The sequence below is a fragment of the Protopterus annectens genome, chromosome 11.part0 (genome assembly GCF_019279795.1).
Source record: "Protopterus annectens isolate FY-2018-M chromosome 11.part0, PAN1.0, whole genome shotgun sequence".
Lineage (NCBI taxonomy): Eukaryota > Metazoa > Chordata > Ceratodontiformes > Protopteridae > Protopterus > Protopterus annectens.
In genome coordinates, this window is record NC_056745.1 from 1,160,275,246 (window position 1) to 1,160,292,702 (window position 17,457).

The 17,457-nt window shown below is 36.4% G+C and overlaps 1 protein-coding gene across 4 annotated transcripts in view; it reads right to left on the bottom strand.

Moving 5' to 3' along the window:
• RELN (reelin) overlaps positions 1-17,457 on the bottom strand; it is a 3,085,913-nt gene that overhangs the window by 839,271 nt on the left and 2,229,185 nt on the right. The window lies entirely within an intron of this gene.

The following is a 17,457-nucleotide window of genomic DNA, read 5'->3' on the forward strand; positions in this document are numbered from 1 at the left end:
TGAGGAAAAAACTATGCAAAAAAAAAACAGTTTAACTGCAGGTATTCTGTAAACATACCACTGTCTTATTTACACTTTGACAGATTTTGCAAGAATATTGAAAGCTCATTTTTCAAAAACAGCAGGCATTAAAATAATTGTTTTGGGAAGCACAGAACACCTAAAAGATGACTACACTACAGAAATATTCATATCTGTTCTGTCTCTCTTTGTAATGTGCTAATCAGCTACACTGGCTTGTACTATACTAACAGTGACAAATTTTAAAGATATGTAGCTATGCCTCTAGTGATTTCTATAATGTTAAGATGTGCCTAATTTTTTGTTAGCATTGTTGTTAAACAGTTTTTGGCTTAATATGATTATGCAAAAGAAAAAATCCGGAAAATGAGATAGATGTGACTTAATCAAAAACAGCAATCCAAAGTAAAAAAATCAGAGCATACAAGCACTGCTAAAACAAAGGCAATAATTTATTAAAGGATAAACACTTTCACACCTGGATTAGGTGCTTCTTCAGATCCACATAAAATCAAAATCAAATCCACTCAGTTAAAAATAACTCACAACCAATCAGTATAACAATAAAGAACACATGATTTATCATTTAATAAAACTACTCAGAGCACTCACAACCAATTACTGCAAAAAATACAAAGCATGTGACATATCAAATAGTTTCACTGAATAACAATGGATCATCTAGCTTTGTTTTTAGCCGTACTTGTGCTCTCTGATTTTTTTTACTTTGGATTAATATGATTATGGATTTTCAGAAACATCAAAGTTTCTGGTATTATGATCAATAAAACTACACTTATAATTACAAAAATAAATGGTTGTGAGGTTGGGACATTTATGGTAATGTTTCTTTCTCTGCTCTCTAACTGCTGTTAAAGTTTAACATTTGCACAGCTGTATTTTTCTTTCTACAGTTCTAATTTGTTATCTGTTATGAACAATCAGCATTATTACAAACAGGAAAAAAAGAGCTTCTTCGTCAGTTTACATCACTTGTATGAAATACAAAGCAGAACCATTTTGATTTCAGAGAAGTGTTTTGGATAAAACAAATTATTTTCTTGCAATAATTCATCTGAAATTTAGTATATATAGAACAGCATTGCCTAATGATATTCTTTGAGTATTTCTGCTATCATGTTTGTATAACAACACATGGCCGCAGTGGTGCAGCGGTTAGTGTTGTCACCTCACAGCAAGAGGTTCTCCCATTCGATTCTCGGCTGGAGCGCCTTCTGTGTGGAGTCTGCATGCCCTCCCCGTGGTTGAGTGATGTATAAAGACAGGCAGGTAGGCGTGTGTGTGAATAGGTGTGCCTTCTTTGAAGGTTGGACTTCGGGCTGGCAACTCTGCAGCGTAAAAATCCACTGCCAATCATTTGCGGACCGGAGTTCCACTGTGGCGACCCCTAACCAGGAAAAGCCGAAAGACATTACATTACTTATTTTTTATGTTTGTATAGCAACAAAGCATAAACACCTAATTCTGTTTAACTAAGCACTCTTTTCCTGTTTCCACAGGTACACTGTTCTCAGCATTTTATGGATGTAAGCAAACAAATAATATTTTAATTAAACTCAAAATAAATACATACTCTAAAATACAAGCAGACAGTTGGGGTAGTCCATATGACTCTGTTACAATAATTTGCAACTAATACGTCCAATAAAAGTAGTTTAAATAACAGTGTAAAAATACTAGTGGTTGAAAATTAATGAAATTAAAATAAAGGGTCAGATTTCAAAAGAGATGCTTTCAGTGTAAGTCTGCCTTGATTCTGAAAGACTTGGTCTCAGTATAAGTGCTTACTTTGGTGTAAGACCTATCTATAGACAGGCTTACAATTGGGGGGCAGATTCCAAAAACACCTGCTCTCATTATACATGGTCACACTGAGAGCAAGTCTTTTGGAATCAGGCCCCCCTGCTGATAACAAACTATGATTTTATTAAAATAGAATAAAATATACAAATGGGTATTACAAGTGGTTTCCTATTGCATAGCATGGCGTCTGGCACAATTCTAACTAAATTCATTCACTCAGTGATTTAGGAAATCAAACAACATGTTCCAAAGGGCTTGTGGGTGTGGCAATTTCTCATTTAATTATGAAAAGAGAACAACAGGTAAATGTTACGTTTTAAGGACGATATTTTGAAATTGGTATGGTCTATCACAGAAGATTGTACATTTCCACAATATAGGAAGAATTTCAACAATATTTTTGTTGATACTGACACAAAATTGATTTCTAAAAATGAAAAAAACAAAAATGAAAAAAACTGAAAAAAAAAAAAAAACAAAACCCCCCCGAAAAAAACAAAATAAATCCAAAAAGAAAACAAAAAACAAACTGTAGAAATCACAAAAAAAATGGCCAGAGTGCAAGCAAAACTCTTATTTAATGAAATACAGTGAAGCACTTTTCGTTTGTAAAATAACAAACTTCATCTGACTAAAACAGTGTTAAACCACAACTGAACTTCTTAAACAGCATTTTATAAGCCCGCCCTACAATAGAAAGGAAATGATGTCATAACAAAATTTTATTTTTTTTTAAATATATAAGCACATATATATAAAACACAGATAAAATACAGTAACTAAATTCCTTCATTAATAAATAATCTAAAGACATCCTAGTTGATTATTATTAATTAAAATATTTCTTGTAGAAAAATATATATGAATAAATATATATATATATATATATATATATATATATATATATATATATATATATATATATATATGTGTGTGTGTGTGTGTGTGTCTGTGTGTGTGTGTGTAAATATACTTATTAAAATCACTACCCTAACACAGGTCAGCAATAATTAAAACCAGCTTACAAATAATCTCACCTAAGTAGCCTGAGTACACTATTGATTGCACAGTAGTCATTCAAACCCGGCAATAAATAAGAATGTAATTTTAGTTGCCAGATTAATTCTGCTTTTTCTAAATGTAGCATCCATGGGCTAAGTTGCTCATGGACCTGCTGGATACCACAAAATTCAAATGTATGTTCACCATACTCTTGTATGTGTTTTGCAAGTGCATTTGTTAAATTCATCTTTCTAATGGCATATAAGTGCTCATAAACTCTTTCTTTTAGGGTTCTAGTAGTCTTCCCTATATAATAAGCTGGACAGTGCTTACACATTGCCACACATAGCAGCTCTTTTGAATTACAATTTAGTTTATCATTTATACTTCTGACCATTAATTTGAACATATTTACCCTCATACATATGCTTGCATAAATTCCACATTCCATGTTTTTTCATGCCTTTTACTTGGTGTTTTTTTTTGTTATTTGACACATTTCAAGAAGAGTTTTTAAATTCTTGCCTCTCCTGGCAATCATTTTTACACCATCCTTACATTTATTAAAGACAGGAACTTCAACCTCGATTAAATGCCAATTCTTTAAAATGATTGTTTTTATCTCATAAAAATGAACGTTAAATGTTGTAATGAAGGTTGCATTAAAATCTATATGGTTATCTTCCTTTTGTATATATACCTGGTTCACCTGTTGATTTAGGATTGGTGAAAAATGCCCATTATTCCTTTTATGGCTAACCTCAGTGTACACTTCATGCAATAAACTAACAGGATAACCCCTACTTAAAAACATGTCTGTGAGATGCCTGCACTCAAAAATAAAATCTGCTTCCAAGCTGTTAGAAAAATATGTATTAATATGTGTTTGCTTAATGACAAATTAATAATCAAGTATTTTTAATATGCTTTTCATTCTATTTCTTATGCACTGTGATTTTTATAAATTGAGTTTCATATGAGGCCGAAAATAATCCTTATTGAAACTGCAGCATGCTTACTGAAACTTGCAAGTTGCCCTCTGACCTAGTAACTGCTAGCACAGCAATATTCTTGTTTATGCCTTGTGGAAATGTACTTGAAAAACAGGTGTAAATCTGCTAGGTCAGAAGCATAAGAATAGACAATATACCATTGAATAAATGTAATGATTTCAGACAGACAGCTTTGTTCAGAGGATGGGAACCTCTGCAGCTGCAATAGTTAGAGATAAGTTAGACAAAGGCTTTTTAGAGTAATGAACTGCTAGCATTGTGTTCGATTTAGCTATAGTATCTTGAATGTAACATAACAAGTATCTAACGGAAAGTAACCAAGCCCATGTTGTTTTCCTCACGATGTTTCACATAAAAATTGTTTAAATCAGCAGAAAATCATGGGAAAGATGGTCAGCAGATGATGACCAAAAGGTGGTAATTTGTTACGCCAGCATGGTAGGACAGGATTAATTTGATAACCTATAAAAATGAATGCATTTCCTGTTTCTGGTTAGACAAACTCTGTATTAGCACGTTTTTGTCTCCTTGCTGCAAGATTAAAGTGCCTTAACCTGAACCTACCGTGTTTTGATAATTTTTTAAAGTATATTTTTCCTTTGGCAGATTGGTCCTTCGAGCCGGATAACGTATCTCTTGCTCTGGACCTAGGTCAGAATTGAGCCCGGTGGCATGCATCCGTACAGAGAAGAGGCCAAATCGGCTCTTCTGCTTTGAAAGACCTCCAACTGAATTGTCGTTCGAAAGAGGCCAGCCACTGTTTCTGATCTGGGATTGGAGGACGAGTCAACGATCCGGTGGATCAACTCATGGAGGGTCAGGTAAGGAGGAATTACCTTATTTTTTGTTTCGAGATCAGGGACTAGTTACAGAATTATTCTTTTTTTGTCAGGTAAATTGCTTATGCAAATTAGAGACAAGAAGAAGGTATTACTGTTTTTTGTCATAGATCAGGGAAACATAATAGGTAGACAGTTATTCTAGATAAACTGTAAGAAAAGGTGTAGACTTGTGGTACCACGTGATAGAAAGGGTTACATAACAACTTACAGCTTAGCTAAGACACCAATGGGAAATCAGTGCACAAAAAGTTCCCGGGACACGCCCCTAACTGAAGACGCGAAGTATATGCAATTACAACGTTCCGATAATGTTAAATATTATACCAAATGGGTCAATAAGTACAAATTCGAGGGTAATTTAGATAAACTCGCACTTATGAAACTTGTAAAATAGTTAAAAATAGACGCAAAAGGTAAATTAAAAAAGCAGAGACAATTAGGGGTCCCTCAGGCGCACAGGTGGCTTGAAGAAACAAATCATAGGGAGCAAAGAATTAAAAATTCAAAAATGATGTTTTTAGACAAAGAAGATAATAATTTAGTAATAGTGACGGCCCCTCCTTCGCCCCCTCCACTTCTGTTACCAGAATATGAAGCGAGTGGATGTGTTGATCCACCTCTGCTATACCCAGCTGTCCCTGTAAAAGCACAACTGTTTGTTAGGGATCCCATCGAGACCAGGTCTCGAACACGCGACTTGAGGAGGGAAATTGAATTAAATGAGTTAAATAGAGCATCACAAGCTATGAGCGAAGAAGAAATATGTCCGCTCATAGAAGTACCGAATCCTCAGGCAGGACGGGCATGACAAGATCCGACTCTTTTAGTTTATAGACCGTGGACACCGGAAGATATCCGGAAAGCCACAGAAGGTATTCCCCACCCAAAAGTGAATTTTAGGAAGTTTTTGGAAGATTTACAAGGTATGAGATTAAGTTACCATTTGAATGGAGAGGAAGTAGAAAAAGTAGTTAGACAAATTGTAGGTCCAGATTGGCACATGATTTGTGGCAGCAAGAATCCTCGTGATGCACAACTTAGACCACTTCCACATACTGACGCAGAACTGGATGGCAGAGTGAAAGGTCTGACAGACCGAATCTCTGAAAAGTGGAAGCCTAGGGCTGATTGGACTTGTATCAATCAATGCATACAGCAGGAAAAAGAGACAGTAGATGGGTAATATGTCAGATTATTAGAATGCTTTAACAATCATAGTGGCATGACAGTTCCTGAAAATCAAGCGAATGATTCCCCGTATGAACAACAATTGAAAAACGCATTTTTGAAAGGGTGCATTGCACCTATTAGTAGCTTCATTACGCAGCATATGATAGATCATCGAACAAGTAGGTTACAAGCCTTACTTGAATATGCTAGACATGCAGAAAGACATTTTAATTGTAAAAAGAAAAAGAAACCCAAGTATTTTCAGCAGAAGATGGGTCAGAAGTATTTGTAGTACAAACTGGGAAAAAGGGTAAGAAAAATACCCACGGAAATAAACAATCTGACAAACGATCAGAAGATTTCGAAGAAAGAAAGAAAAAGGGTGAGTGTTTTAAGTGCGGTAAAAAAGGACATTTAGCAAGGGACTGCAGGCTAAATAAGAAGGCGACTACAGAAAATAAGGAAAATGAGGAATGACTATATGATAGTCAGGAATCATTGAGTGAAGATAAGCAGGAAAAGGCAAGTGTAAATGTGATAGCAGGAGAAAAGGATGTGACACAAGGGGTAGAGGATGTATATGAATACACAGACGTAGAAGAAAATTAAATTTTGGACCTAGCTCTTTTGAGCTTAGATCTTTACTTAGCAGACACAAAACCGGAAGTGACACTTCTGGTAGAGGGGAGGGAAGTTATATTTTTGTGTGACTCAGGGGCTTCACGCACCCTGATACACCCTTCCAAACTACCGGAATATACAGAATCACCAGACTATATATTAGTGAAAGCAGCTAATGGACAACTATATCGGGAGCCACTCTCCCGTGACATTACAATAATAGACCCTGTTTCAGGGATGACTCAGAAAAGTAAAATTGTAGTTTCTGCAAAATGCCCAGTGAATCCTTTGGGTAGAGATTTAATGCAGATATTTGGCATACCAGTAGTTCCAACCATGCAGGGTATGGAAGCACAGTGGCAAATGGACACTTTTGTAGTGCAACCGGAGGTACAGCCAGGACTTGGTTACGACTGGTCCAGGGGCAGTAACCAAAGAACTAATGAATGTAGCTATCAGCAAGTTACCCTCCCTCGACATTGACAAACAGCATTTGTTGCATTGTACTCTATATTACTGTAATAGACCAGGTCCTGATAAAGATTATGAACTAGAATTGTTTCAAAACCATGCAAATAGGTTGGTTTTGCGAAATTTGTACTGGGACACAGAAGGGAACAGTGTAGCAAGCTGTTCATTGCCCCAGGAATTTTTAACACTCTACAAATCTAATTGACTGCCCCATGTTAGTTTGACTAAGAATAAAACTCTAAAATGGGCGGACTTAGGTGAAAAAGTCACGAGGTGGGAAAAACAGACAGAACTAGAACTCTCAGAACAAGGAGTACAGAAACAGAAACTGAATTGGATCACACAGACACACCCAGCTGTGCACTCACAGGCTAGTGAGGATAGCTGAGTGTTACTATTGTTAGAAGAAGAGGAAAAAGCCTTGCGAGACATACCAGACATTCTCTGGTCAGCAGGGAAATCAGATGTAGGATTAATACAAACAGCAGGACCAGTTACGATAACGCCAAAGTCAGCTTTTAGGCCCCAGACAAGACAGTATCCCTTGAGAAAGGATGCAGAGGTGGGAATCAAACCTATCATAGCAGCCTTACTCAAGGAAGGAGTCTTAAATAGAATTCCCTGATTCACCATGTAACACACCCTTATTTCCTGTCAAGAAAGCAAACGGGGAATGGCGTATGGTCCAAGACTTACAAGCAGTGAACAATGCAGTTATACCTAGAGCACCAACGGTGCCAGACCCACATACCTTACTGAATGATTTAAAGCCAGAACAGAAATATTTTTCAGTGGTAGACATAAGTAATGCATTTTTCTCGATACCGATACACCCTGACAGCCAATATTGGTTTGCATTCACATTTCAGGGAAAGCGGTATACATATACCAGATTACCACAGGGGTATTGTGAAAGTCCAACGATATTTGCACAAGAAATGGCAAGCAACCTGGCGGGATTTATCCCACCGAAAGGTAGTCAGATTCTACTTTATGTAGATGACATTCTGCTGGCAGCCCCCACCCAGCAAGAATGCAAAGAAGACACAATAGCTTTGTTGCAATTTTTAGCTACTCAAGGTCACAAAGTAAACAAAGACAAGTTACAGCTTTGGAGAAAACAGGTTAAATACTTAGGATATGTAATATCCAAAGAAGGTAGAATATTAGATGAAGACAGAAAAACAGCGATTTTACAAGCACCTAGACCAACTACCAAGAAGGAAATGATGTCCTTCCTGGGAACTACTAACTTTTGTCGGAGTTGGATACCAAACTATTCTTTGGAATCTGCTCCACTGGCCGATTTAATATTTAAAAAGCCGATGGCTGCACAAGATTTATTACAATGGACACCTGAAGCAGAAGCAGCTTTCTGTAAGCTGAAACAATTAGTAGCATCATCCTTAGTTTTAGGATTACCAAACTATAACAAACAGTTTATTCAAACTGTAGATTGTAAGCAAGGTTATATGACATCAGTGTTGACACAGCAACATGGGGACAAACAACGCCCCATAGCTTATTATTCATCACAGTTAGATCCAGTGGCGTGGTCTCTGCCCCACTGTGTACAAGCAGTAGTTGCAGCTGCAATGGCAGTACAGGCTTCAGCCTCAGTAGTATTGTTCCACCCTCTCACATTGAGAGTGCCTCATGCAGTCGCAATCATTTTACTGCAAGAAAAAGTAGCATATCTTTCTCCAGCTAGACATCTTTCCTGTATGACCATTCTGTTGGGCCAACCTCATATGACAATTGAACGATGTACAACTTTGAATCTGTCGACTTTGCTTCCAACCCCTGTAGATGGCAAACCGCACTGCTGCCTGCAGGAGATTGAGCAAAAGACACTGCCTAGACAAGACCTTACGGATGTTCCCTTGGATGATGCCAAGGTGACATGCTATGTGGATGGCTCGTGCAGGAGGGGTCCTACAGGACAGAACCTAGTGGGGTATGCGGTCGTTTCTGATACTGAAACGTTTGAAGCAAAATCTTTGCCACACAACTTATCTGCACAAGCAGCAGAATTGATTGCCCTAACAAGGGCATGTACCTTAGCAAAAGGTAAGAAAGTAAACATCTATACTGACAGTCAGTATGCTTTTTCTACTGTACATGTTTTTGCGCAACAGTGGAAAAATAGAGGAATGATAACATCTACTGGTAAACCAATTAATCATGCGCAACTTATTTTAGACTTGTTAGACTCAATTCAGCTACCTAAGAAAGTAGCTATTTGCAAATGCGTAGCTCATACAAAACAACAGGACAGAATTTCAAAAGGTAATGCACGAGCTGATACAGCTGCAAAACAGGCAGCTTCAGCCACAGAAACTTTTCTCTTGAGCGAAGAATTACAACCCTTAGAAACTTTAGATCTAGAAATGTTAAAAACAATGCAGACACTTACTACAAATCTTGAGAAACAGAAGTGGATAAAACGAGGAGCAATCCTCGAAAAGGGACTGTACATCTCCAAGGAAAAGAAACCAATTTTGCCATCTAATTTATTTAGATATGCAGCATTGTTGAGCCATGGGCAGAGCCATGTTTCAACAGGGGGGATGGTACAGTTAGTGAATCGAGTGTTTACAACTTATGGGTTTACAAACTATACAAAAAAATTTTGTGCAGTATGCCATGTTTGTAATAAGCATCATGCACAAGGGGCATTGAAGCCTAAGTGAGGGAATTTTCCAACACCACCATATCCGTTCCATACCATTTGTATGGACTTCATAGAATTGAATAAATGTGAGAATAAGAAATACTGTTTAGTTATTATAGACATGTTTTCCAAATGGGTAGAAGCGTTTCCAACTAAAAACCCAGATGCAGCTACGGTTGCAAAGGTCCTTGTTAAAGAAATTATACCAAGATTTGGGATACCGGAAAAGATTTATAGCGATAACGGGACACATTTCGTGAACCAAACAATTCAGCAACTTAGTCGTTACTTCGGAATATCATTGAAGAATCACTGTGCGTATCACCCCCAATCTGCAGGACTAGTAGAGAGGCACAATGGGGTACTGAAGAATAGACTTAGGAAACTGATAGACGAGACACAGAAAAATTGGGTGCACTGTTTGCCTTTAGCACTGTTGAGTATGAGAACTGTTCCAAATGTAAAGGGATTAACTCCTTTTGAAACTTTGTTTGGGAGGGCATATTATACACCTCAGTGGAAACCTCTCATGTCTACAGAGCAAGAGGCTGACAGTTCACTTGCAGGATATATGAGTAGATTTTTGAATAACAAACTTTTGCAGTTAAATTCTGTTTCAGATAAAGAGCAACCGAAATCGGAAGCACCAGTGGCCCCAGGCACTTGGGTCTGGGTGAAGATTACGAAGCGGAAGAACTGGAGCTCTCCGAAGTGGGAAGGTCCGTACCAGGTACTGCTGTCAACACCCACCACAGTCAAAATCACAGAACGAGCCTCTTGGATCCATTTGACGCACTGTAAACTGGTTAAAAACTTGTAACTGGACAAAAACCTTGTTACTGTTGCACAACAAGAACAAAATGGCCAGATACAGAGTGAGTAGAGACACTGAACAATTTCAGAAAACTTGTATGATTGTTTTTGTTGCAATATTGATCACACTGTTCTTTTTGCTGTGGCCATACTTTTTCCCTGCCACAAAGATTGAACTGATTAGACGTAATGAACCAAACATAGACTGGCATCCGAACTTTAACACTTATCAGGCAATTACACATGTATACGTAGAGACTTTCAATGTTTCAAACTGCTGGGTCTGTACGGCCAAACCAACAGCATACGGGGGTTTGTTAATGACTGCTATCCCCCTAGGGGTCAATGAGACCTGGGAAAATCTGTTTTTTGACACAGTTGCTATTTTAATAGATAAGGTAGCACTGTATTTGCCTGTGACACAAAAAGGAATTGTATGTTTTTATAAAAATGACTCCATCCAAGTTGGGTGGAGTAAATGTAATGTTACTGTACAGTACAAATGTTATAGAAAACCAAATGATTTGAGTGGATCTTGTAATACAGATTATGACTCATTTTTAAAATCTATGCATAAAACTCTTGATCAGGTACAGCACAATCCTGTACTTTTCAAACAGTTATCAGTGATAGATAAGAAAGTGTTTCATGCAGGGCAGTATTTTTGTAACAAAGTAATGACAAAGGTAGAGGACTGTTATTTTGTATGTGGGAAAAAGGCATATAAATGGTTACCTGAGAATTAGTCTGGCAGTTGTTTTTTGGGATACCTGGTTCCAGCCATCCGACACACTGCAGCCTTGCCTCAAGGGAGTATTCGAAATACTCGAGACATAACCAAACAGACTGTTAAGAAACTGGAGAATCCAGTGGGACGAATCAAAGTAGGGTGGAAAAACCATCATAATGTGGGAACCAAGCTTGTGCACATGGACTTGAGCGACGCTGTTATATCCTGGGCAGGTATATCACCCATGTATGGAGGAGTTAAATCAATCTGGGAACTGCTAAAACTGTCTAAACTTCTCAAAATAATGAGTAATGCAACTTTTTCTGCCCTTGAACTGATAACTGATGAACTGAATGCCATGAGAACTGTAGTGCTTCAAAACCGAATGGCTCTTGACTTCACCCTAGCGACGAGAGATGGGACTTGTGCTTTAATCAAAGAAGAATGCTGTGCATTTATCCCTGACCATCAGCATGAGATCAACGATCATCTCGAGGTGATTCAGCAAGTGTCGGCCATGACCAAACCAGGCCCAAACCCTCTGACAGAGTTTTTTCAGAATGCCTTTGGGGGGTGGGGTTCCATCTTTATGAACATACTGATTGCAATTGGGGTAGGTTTACTCCTAATAGGAGCTTGCATTTGCTGCGGAATCCCCTGCACGAAGAAATTAATTAAGGAACTCATAGATATATCTGTATCTGAAACTATGTATCAAAGTACTGAATTTGAAGAGCTGCTAGAATGTGAGACGCTTTCATAAAAGTTAAACTGAAATGACTTTCTTAACTGCAAATCCTAAATGGAAGAGGTTAGGAAAAGAAGTAAACTGTTTATCTTTTTTGAAAATAGAATAAAAAGTATTAACAGGAGGGAGATGTTAGAAAAATATGTATTAATATGTGTTTCCTTAATGACAAATTAATAATCAAGTGTTTTTAATATGCTTTTCATTCTATTTCTTATGCACTGTGATTTTTATAAATTGAGTTTCATATGAGGCCGAAAATAATCCTTATTGAAACTGCAGCATGCTTACTGAAACTTGCAAGTTGCCCTCTGACCTAGTAACTGCTAGCACAGCAATATTCTGGTTTATGCCTTGTGGAAATGTACTTGAAAAACAGGTGTAAATCTGCTAGGTCAGAAGCATATGAATAGACAATATACCATTGAATAAATGTAATGATTTCAGACAGACAGCTTTGTTCAGAGGATGGGAACCTCTGCAGCTGCAATAGTTAGAGATAAGTTAGACAAAGGCTTTTTAGAGTAATGAACTGCTAGCATTGTGTTCGATTTAGCTATAGTATCTTGAATGTAACATAACAAGTATCTAACGGAAAGTAACCAAGGCCATGTTGTTTTCCTCAGGATGTTTCACATAAAAATAGTTTAAATCAGCAGAAAATCATGGAAAAGATGGTCAGCAGATGATGACCAAAAGGTGGTAATTTGTTACGTCAGCATGGTAGGACAGGATTAATTTGATAACCTATAAAAATGAATGCATTTCCTGTTTCTGGTTAGACAAACTCTGTATTAGCACGTTTTTGTCTCCTTGCTGCAAGATTAAAGTGCCTTAACCTGAACCTACCGTGTTTTGATCATTTTTTAAAGTATATTTTTCCTTTGACACAAGCTAACCATTTTAGCAGCATGGACAAATTGTCCTTTTACTACTGCTTTTTTATTCGATAAAGGATGGGAGATTGTGAAATGCAGGAAAGAGTTAGAGTAAGTTGGTTTCCTTTGTATTTTTGCAATAAATCTTTGGTTAATTCTATCCTTACTAAGGTTAACATCCAGTTTATTTCTTGCTCATTTATGGCATGTGTGAATTTTAAATACTGTGTCGTGTTATTAATATATGCTAAAAATTGTTCCACAGATTGTTGGTCACCTTTCCATAGGATAAATATATCATCCAGGTAATGGAGATACAACATAATGTTATCAAGATAATTGCCTCCCAGGACATATTTCTTTTCCCATCCTGCCATAACTAAATTGGCGAAAATGGTCCCACAAGGTGACCCCATTGCAACTCCTACCTTTTGAAGATAGTAGCTGCTATTAAATATTAAGAAGTTATTGGAAAGTACAATATCAAACAGATCAACATATAAATTGATTTTTGATTGTGGCACAGCTTGTTCAAATAAAAACTGCTCTATAATCTGAATACCCTCCTATTGGGGTATGACAGAAAACAGATCCTTTACATCCACTGTCAAAAACAAAACCTGATCAGAATATTCAATACCATTCATTAAGCTTAGAAAGTGCCAAGAATCCTTGCAGATCTGTACCTGTCCATCCAAAAACTTCTTTAATCTACTATCAAGAAATTTGGCACAAGAGTATGTAATGGAGTTGCGACTATCCACTATAGGTCGTAAACATGGATTGGTTACATCCTTACGTATTTTTGGAGTACCAAATATATTCAGAATAGTGGGGGAAACAATGTTCAAATAATTATAAATGTCAATAGTAATTCTGTTTTCCACGAACATATCATTCAGAGCAAGAGATTCTCCTATAGGCCATATTCAACTAATTTCTAGTAACTTCTTCATACGTGTCAGTACTAAGTATTTCATATATCCTTTTGTCATAATCATGGATGTCCATGATTACAAGCCCACCCCCTTTATCTGGCTTCATGATCCTCATCTTCTGTTGCAATAAATAAGTAAGTAAATCCCTTTCCTTCATATTTAAATTATCTTGGAAAGTACTGTTTTTCTGAGTTAGTAATTGTCTAATATCCAACTCACATATTTTCTCAAAAAATACCAAACCCGGATGCAGAGGTAGGTTGAAGGTACTGCTGATACTGAATTCCACATTATCTTGACCATGTCCTTCCCCGAACATGATTTTAAAATTTAACTTTCTTAAGAAAAGTTTTAGATCAATGAGCACTGAGGCCAAATTGGCACCAGTAGCTGGAATAAATGTGAGTCCCTTACTTAATAAATTGACAATTTCTTCATCAATAATTGTTTCAGAGAAATTGTAAACCTTAAAATCTCCCTCTGTATTCATAATAATAGAAGGAACATATGCACCACCATGACTACTGTGACTAGAATTTACATTACTTAAGTGGATCAATAATTCGCCCTCCTGAATCGACCCTGTGCTTGAACCCCCCCAGATTCCTCCTGGATGGCATGTAAAACTCCTGCCTGGAATTGCTGCTGTTATCCATGTTATTATTATTATTACTATTCTTAATTCTCTCAGATCTCCTTAATGGTGGAAACTCCTGCTCATAATCATAACTACTATTCTCATTAATAGCCTGCTGTTCAGTCTGCTCATTATTGTGGATGCTACTTTCATTAGTGTTATTTTGGGCATACTGCCTGCCTTGACCTGAAGTAAAATTGCCCACTCGTGGTGGCTTTGGATATCCTTTCCTTTACTGTATTGCTGCTTGTCCCTAACTAACTTAGAATTTTCTTACGCTTTAAATCAGCAATAATATTTTCTATGCTTGAATATATTTGTTGAAGTTCATATTTATATCTATCATATTCAGCATCATATGTATGATAAACTAAACTGTAATTCAAAAGGGCTGGTATATGTGGCAATGTGTAAGCACTGTCCAGCTTATTATACAGGGAAAACTACTAGAACCCTAAAAGAAAGAGTTTATGAGCACCTATATGCCATTAGAAAGATGAATTTAGAAAATGCGCTTGCAAAACACATACAGGAGTATGGTGAACATACATTTGAATTTTGTGGTATCCAGTAGGTCCATGAGCAACTTAGGGGGGACCCGTAGATGCTACATTTAGAAAGAGCAGAATTAATCTGGCAACTAAAATTACATTCTTATTTATGGCCGGGTTTGAATGACTACTGTGCAATCAATAGTATACTCACGCTAAAACTATTACTTAGGTGAGATTATTTCTAAACTGGTTTTAATTATTGCTGACCTGCGTTAGGGTAGTAATTTAATAAGTATATATATATATATATATATATATATATATATATATATATATATATATATTCATATATATTTTTCGACAACAAGAAATATTTTAATTAATAATAATCAACTAGGATGTCTTTAGATTATTTATTAATGAAGGAATTTAGTTAATGTATTTTATGTATGTTTTATATATATGTGCTTATATATTTAAAACGAAAATAAAATTGTGTTATGACATCATTTCCTTTCTTGTGTAGGGCGGGCTTATAAAATGCTATTTAAGAAGTTCAGTTGCAGTTTAACATTGTTTTAGTCTGATGAAGTTTGTTATTTTACAAACAAAAATGTTTCACTGTATTTCATTAAATAAGAGTTTTGCTTGCACTCCGGCCATTTTTTTGTGATTTCTACAAAATTGATTTCTGTTAAAAGGAAGAAGGATAAGAAATTACAAAGAGATGATAATAACTACAAGAACAAGATGGCATATCCAAAAATTTCTGGTTAAGGTCCCATTCCTGTTTCTTATGATGGGTACCACTTATTGACAAATGATTGCATCAATCAACAGTTTGGTGAACAAGACAAAGTGTAACATGAATTCCCTTTAGACTTCCAGGCTCTGAGGTACTCAGAGAGTATTGGCAACAAGCAATAGGGGAGACAGACAGCTGCATTTCCATCCATTACAGGAGACGTTAGGCAACAATCATTTAATAGGTCTTGACCCAGTTGTGGTAATCAAGGTACTGTTTCAATTACTAATTTTAATAATTTTATAATTTACATTTTTTCAGACTTTACAAATTAATTCTCACCATCAGAAGTTGTTTCTTAAGGGTTCCAGTTGTATTCCCTCTGGACGTGCTAAAACTGAACACACTGTGTTAGATCTTAAACTGTTCACAAATTAAATTAACTTGTGTCTAATATATGGTGGAGAATCAAAGAACAATATTCCATCAAATGACTGTAATGAGAGTAGTTTAGCAAACCCTCTGCTCCACCCAATGATTAATGTGTATGAAAGAATGTAAAAAAAGGAAATTTGAGAACTATTGAACAACAAAAATAGTCATAGATACTTTAACCTCACTAAACAAGAGAGAGAATCTTTGGATAAAATTACATCTGACAAAAGCATCCAATGCATGAAACCCAATAAGGGAGGAGGTTTGGTCATCACGGATCCCATAGATTATATTGGCAGAATTAATTCTCCTCTGGCAGACAATATGGTATACCAGGAAGTATCAGTCAATGAGATCAATATCATTCTTAGGGTAATCAATATTCAGTTGGATGAATGGCTTTTATTTGACATTTCTTTGCCTTTATGTGATTTATTGAAGGTACAATGGCCTATCATTCCAAAGAATGTTAGTATCCCAAAGATTCATTCATCAGCAGATGATTTACCCTCTGTGTCCAATTGTTGCAGCCAAGGGTTCTGTGACTGAACCATGAGTTAAGTATATTGATTGATGTTTAAAGTTGTTGTTATCCAACTTCCCACACATTCTTCGAGATTCATGGAAAAGTACGAAATATTTTGGTTATGGAGATTTATTTTTTTGCCATCCTAGATATCAATAGTTTATACATCATAATTCCCTATGAACATGGGGCTTGACTGGTTTGGTAAGGTGATTAGAAGGTATGGGCCTTTGTCTAATACTGAAGTCACACTCATCTAGGAGTATATGGAGACTGGTCTCAGTAATAATTTCTTTTTCTTCAAGGGGGATATTATAAGCAACTAAAAGGAATTGCGATGGGGGGTGCAAGTGCCCCCATGTTTGCAAATGTCACCCTACTATGGTGGGAAGCTGAAAACGTTTTTAAGTTGAATTTATTTCAGCATTGTGTAGCCTACTATCATTTTTGGATGACATCATTCTATTTTGGTCAGGTAATTAGGAAGAATTTGATGGCTTTTTGTCAGAACTGCAAGCATTTATATCCTTTTTGGAATTTACTTATTACATCAATGGAGACTGTATTAATTATTTAGATATACAGACTTTTGTGGGCAACAAGATTCTTTTGCTACTAGTATTTATCAGAAACCAATCTTTTGTAATAGATTTTTGCATTTTGAAAGCTATCACCCCTTTCATTTGGAAAGGAGGGTTAGAAAAAGCCAATTTATCTGGGTTTCCCATCTGACTTCTAATGACAGTGTTTGTATAGATAATTTTAATATTCTTAAGAACATGTTCCTCAAGAGAGGTTACCTTTGTTTCTTAGCTGATTTCCTTTATCAGGAAGTCCTACATGAAAGAAATGGCAAGTATGCGACTATAATAAAA